Below are 6,460 nucleotides of genomic sequence, written 5' to 3'. Positions count from 1 at the left end.
TATCTATCTATCTATCTATCTATCTATCTATCTATCTATCTATCTATATATACATACATTACATATATATAATTTTTCCTTCCAACTACCCTAATACTGACAAAGGTCTCATGAGTTATAAATATCTTTCCATTCAGGAATGTAAACAGTTCAACCTTAATAAGTCTCTTGTGATTTCTCTTTCCTGTTTACCTCTTCATGTTCCACTTGAGTCTTGTATTGGAAAGTCAAATTTTCTATTCAGCTCTGGTCTTTTCATCAAGAATGCTTGAAAGTCCTCTATTTCACTGAATTACCATGTTTTCCCCTGAAGGATTATACTCAGTTTTGGTGGGTAGGTGATTCTTGGTTGTAATCCTATCTCCTTTGCCCTCTGGAATATTCTATTCCATTCCCTGTGGTCCCTTAATGTAGAAGCAGCTAAATCTTGTGTTATCCTGATTGTATTTCCACAATTCTTGAATTATTTCTCTCTGGCTGCTTGTAATATTTTCTCCTTGACCTGGAAACTATGGAATTTGGCTACAATATTCCTAGGAGTTTTCCTTTGGGGATCTCTTTCAGGAGGAGATCGGTGGATTCTTTCAATTTCTATTTAGCCCTCTGGTTCTAAAATATCAGGGAGGTTTTCCTTGAAAATTTCTTAAAAGATGATGTCTAGGTTCTTTTTTTGATCATGGCTTTCAGGTAGCCCAATAATTTTTAAATTCTCTCTCCTGGATCTGTTTTCCAGGTCAGTTGTTTTTCCAATGAGATATTTCACATTGTTTTCTAATTTTTCATTCTTTTGGATTTGTTTTACAATATCTTGATTTCTCATAAAGTCACTAGCTTCCAATTGCTCTATTCTAATTTTTAAGGAAGTATTTTCTTCAGTAATCTTTTGGCCTTCCTTTTCCATTTGGCCAATTTTGCTTTTTAGGGCATTCTTCTCCTCATTGGCTTTTTGGACTTCTTTTGATATTTGGTTTAGGCTATTTTTTAAGGTGTTATTTTCTTCAGTAATTTTTTGGGTCTCCTTTAGCAAGCTGTTGACTTGTTTTTCATGATTTTTTTGCATCACTCTCATTTCTCTTCCCAGTTTTTCCTCTACTTCTCTTACTTCTCAAAATCCTTTTTGAGCTCTTCCAAGGCCTGGGACTGATTCATATTTTTCTTGGAGGCTTTGGATGTAGGAGCTTTGACTTTGTTGTCTTCTTCTGGTTGTATGTTTTGATCTTCTTTGTTACCAAAAAGAGATTCTATGGTCTGACACTTCTTGTGAGGTTTGGTCATGATTCCGGTCAATTACTTGAGTTATAATAAGCTCTTTATTAAGGTAGAGGTCTGCTTCCAATGTGGAGAATGTACTGTCCCAAGCTTCAGGGGTTTGTACAGCTGTTTTCAGAGATACTTCTAGGGACCTGTAAATTTTCAGTTCTTCCAAGGTGGTATGATAAGGAGCTAGGTGTTTACTCCTTTCCTGGCCTGTGCTCTGGTCTGTGCATGACCACAAGCAGTTTTTTCTGTCTTGGAACTGTGAGAAGGATTTCCTCTCCACCATCACTATGAGTTCACCATGTCAGTACTCCTCCTGGCCCCAGGACTGCCACTCAGAACTGTGACTCAGATCCAAGCACGGGCAAAGCAAGAGATTCCTGCCTCAGCACTGGCAAAGAGATCCCTGCAATCCCCCTCTGATCAGACACTGGATTCCCCCTCAGTCTGTGGGCTGGAAGCTCAGGAAGCAGCCACAGCCCCGGGGCCACGCTCAGGAACTGGAGCTGAGACCTAGCTTCTCTCTCACCACAGAAACAGACTTTTTCCCACTGACCTTCTAAGTTGTCTTCGATGTTCATGAGTTGAGAGGTCTGGAAACTGCCACAGCTGCCTGTGATTCAGTCCTCTGAGGCCTGCTCCAGGTTCACTGCAGCCTGTGTGCCCACACCAAACTGAGCTCCTCTCCCCACCCAGCACAACATACCTTTCCAATCTACCATTCAGGTTGTCTTGGGCTAGAAATTTGTTTCACTCTGTCTTTTTGTGGGTTCTGATGCTTTAGAATTTGTTTAGAGTCATTTTTTACAGGTATTTGGAGGAGTTTGGGGGAGAGCTCAAGCAAGTCACTGCTTTCACTCTGACATCTTGGCTCCGCCTCCCCCCCCAGTAGTAACCTTTCCTATTTATCTTTGATGAACTAATTCCATTCTAAATTAATGCATCATGAAAAGTCAAAAGGAACACAAAACCTGGCACTGAACTACAGTGCTGGCATCAGAATGTATAGGTTCTAGTTTTAGCTACTTAATTTTGGCTACTTTTGGATACTTACTAGCTTTGTAACCTTTAGCAAGTCCTCTAACATGTCTGAGCCTCAGTTTCCTCAGCTATAAAAGGAGTTAGTAATACATGATTGACTTCTTTAGATTGCTGTAAAGTATAAATTTTCCTCACCTGTAAAAGTAATGGGTTGAATTAGATGATGCTTATGATCCCCACCATCTCTAATCATCTATGGTTGTATGAAAAATGCTTTGTAACCATAAAGCACTATATAAAGGCAAGCTATTAACATTGTCATTGTTTTTATTGTGAAAATCAAATGAGATATTTGTAAAGTGCTTAGGCCAGTGCCTGGCATACAGTTGGCACTATGTACATGCTTATTCCTTTTCCTTCTTCCCTTAATTTTTAGTATTATTTTGAGGCAGGATTCCTAACCCTTGCAAACATTTCTGATAGGAGCAGTTATCCTAAAGTCTTACCCATAAATGATAAGATTTGGTTTTGTTTATGTTTATGTTTTTATTTTTTTCCTAAAAAAAGTTGAAGTTCTACCTCAGACTTAATTGACATCAGGATTCTAAAGTTCAGATCACTGATGTGGTTTCTTGGTGACTTGAACACAAAAATGGGAGTAGGCAGAATCAGGAACAACTACTTCAGGCATTTGACCAGCAGACCAGCATAATAAAAATAGTGTCTATGAATCTGCACCTAACTGAATCAATTCTATTATCTTTGCTGAATGTCCTTTACCTGCTGTGGTTAAATAAACTCCTTTTTATTAACTATTAGATTGTCTACAAATGTCAGTAGTCTTAGGTACCTACTATATTCCAAGCACTGTGTCAAGCATTGGGGAGACAATATGAAAAAAGAAAGATAATCCCTGTCATCAATAAGCTTACAATCTAATGTGAAAAGATAACACAGAAGGAAGCTGAAAATTGCTGGGAGAAGTTTTCTCCTCGTGGGAACATGATGGAGAAGTCAGATAAATCCCAAATTAGCGCAGCCAGGTAGGAAATGAGGAGATATTGAGGATGATCCCCCTCTTTAAATGGAGGTTTTAGAGTTCATGGTTCCACACTTTAATTAAAGGGGTCCAAGAATAGTGATAAGATGTATCTTACCACTTGCAAGATAATGGGCTTTCCCAATGATGATCTTCCTGAGGCATGATAGAAAAGTCAGTGAAATTTCAAAGTAGGGCAGCCAGGTGGGAAGTGAATAGATATCTGTCATTTTATTCTAATATCAATACCTAAAGCACTCAAGTCACCTAAATTAGTCCAGTCTCCCACATGCACTAAGTTGTTAGTTGTTTACTCCACTTATATATGAGTATGATTCAAGTGAAATTTAAATAATTCTTACAGGCTTCACTGATCTTGTGATATTTATGCTTTGGGATATAAATAAATACAAGGTTATCTTGGCTATAAGATGATGACAGTTACATTAAGCCTGTTCAAAACTTGATGTAGATCATAGAGGAAAGTCAAAGCACAGAGATGGAATGAAACTTAGAGGTCTTCTGGTCCAAACTCCTCACTAACCAGTGGAGAAAACAGACCCAGAAATGTTAGTGCTTTTGATTAAGCTAATTAGCAATAGTTGTGGAACTGGAACCTATGTCTCCTAATTCCCAGTCTAGCATTCTTTCCACCATAAAGCAGTGAGCTGTGGTGAAAAAGAGTGATTCAGTGCTGGATTCAAGAAAAACCCAGATTTATATCCCATCTCTCACACAATAGATATGTGACTATAGACAGGCAAGATGCTTGACCTTCTAGAAAATGGGAATAATGATATTTGCAATATTGACCTCATTGTGTTGTCCCAAATGAAATAATATATATAAAGCCCTCTGTAAATCTGAAAGCATTATATAAATGCAAATTATAATTTTACCATCTATCTGAGCAGAAACTAGGAGCAATGAAGTATATAAGCAAGATTTTTTTCAGGTACTGGTATTTGGTCAGTACATTTGGCAGGTCTATAGCTCCTTCTTAATAAGAATCCATGTTGTAATGAGAAGAAAACTTGATCTGCATCTTTTGTGCTATAACATCCCCATGTCATTTTTTTCAATAACTACATATAAAAGAAAAAATAGATGAGGAAACATTTCATCAGAAAATGCCTGTGTTTAAAAGATAAAGCTTGAGTGTACATTTCAACCAGTCCATTGGATTCATTGGTGAGGCCCAAATTCAAATTCAATAATAGTTAAAAGTGTAGGTGCTCACTCATTCAGTAAATGTTTTCCTCCTATCTAGAATAACCAGTTACACTGCTTCAGAGACCCTAAGCAATTTCGCCTGGGTTCATACAGGGATAGTAACTTGGAAATAGACTCATCTTTTCCTGTCTCCTATGCTGTAACTTGTTAAATTTTAAAATCAATTTGGTGTTCAATAAGAAATCAATTGCATTTCCTTAGAGGAATAAAATATTGAGTTCAGGAGAGGGCAGAGTCGAAAGTCTGTATTCTGTGTAATTGAAGTGTAATAGAGCAATTTTTCAGGAAGAGAATAGCTGCATATGTTACAGTAATCTAATCTATGTACCTAGTATTACTAAGGTGCCCCATCACTGAGAAAACTTGGCCCTCCAACAGGCATTAGATGAGAATAGAATTAAACTGTAAGGAAAAACACCTTCCAAATTCAGCCCCTGCCAGGGTTGGAAGCCTGCTGAACATAGAGGGATTAGAGAAAGTCATGGATTTTATTTTCTCCAAATCATTTTTTTCACAAAGTCAAAAAACAGAAAGCAAGAGATGTTCCATCGAACTAGGGGAAAGCTATGGAAAGAACGTGGCATTAAATCCTTCTTCCAAAATAACAAACCTGTTGCCAAGCAAATCTCTGAGGTACATCCTCAGGAGAGTGAATAATCAGTTGGTTCTCGGAGAATGAATAAAAAGGTAGGTCAGATTGTATGTAACTCTATTAGGGGAAAAACTATTAGAGCTGGAGATAGTTGCCATCTGAGTTATCTAAATCTCATGTATTTGACAGAATGGAATATGACAATGACATTTGCCAGAGATGGCAATGCTCTGGTGTATTGGTCCATTTTCCTTTAAGTAACAGGAGCTAACTCACCCCCAAGTTTTCAAATCAGTATAGGTGCTGTATCTTATTTAAAAAAAATTAATAGGGGCAGCTAGGTAGCTCAGTGGTAGCACTGGCCCTGAAGTCAGGAGGACCTGAGTTCAAATCCAGCCTCAGACCAAACACTTGACACTTACTAGCTGTGTGACCATGGGCAAGTCACTTAACCCCAATTGCCTAAATTTTTTTTTTAAATTAATAAGCATCTACTGTATACCAGACACTATGCTAAGTATTTGAAATTTGCCTTTGTAACTCCAGTGCTTAGAACAGTCCCTAACATAGTATACTAAATGCTTGTTGTTGATAATTATGAAAACAAACAAAAAAGTCCCTGTCCTCAAAGAGATTATATTTTAAGATAAATGGATGAAAAGTGGGAGGAAAGTCAATGCCAACTAATTAATCTAGTTGATGTTTTAACTTCCATTTTTATTGTATTTACTTAATTGAAAGGTTATGTTGGCATTGACCTTGGAATAAACATGGATTTAATGTTACACATACATTGCATCCTTCTCTCCCTTCTCCTCCAATGAAGTGTGCACAGGCATGTAGATAATAGGTACATTCACTGATTTCTTTCAACTTCTTAATTACATGATACTACTTCCTGTTATATCTGAATAGGCATAAGGGTAATTTCTTGGGCTAGGCCTGACTCAGGTCATTCTCTTGATACTTTAGATTTGTTTTTGGAATGAAATGAGATGCACATAGGCTGTTCAACAATTAACAAAAGGAGGTTTACTTAGCCACGCCAAGAAAAGCATGTTCAGCAAGACTATGCATTGAGGATGCAAATCTCCTCTTAGTCTGGAGCTCTTTAGAGTTGTTTTGTACAAAGGCACCCAAGAAGTAATAATAATAATTGTTATTATTATTACAGTTAACATTCATATAGTGCTTAACACTTTATAACTATTATCACATTTGACCTCATAAAAATCCTGAGAGGCAGTCGCTATTACTATCGCCTTTCACAGATGAGAAAACAGGAGTTAAATGACTTTCTCAGGGTAACATAGTAAGTAAGTATCTGAAGTCATATGTGAACTCAGGCCTTCCTGACT

The sequence above is a fragment of the Vombatus ursinus genome, unplaced genomic scaffold, assembly GCF_900497805.2.
Source record: "Vombatus ursinus unplaced genomic scaffold, bare-nosed wombat genome assembly UNPS02009835.1, whole genome shotgun sequence".
Classification (NCBI taxonomy): Eukaryota; Metazoa; Chordata; class Mammalia; order Diprotodontia; family Vombatidae; genus Vombatus; species Vombatus ursinus.
Note: the sequence above shows the minus strand (reverse complement) of the source record.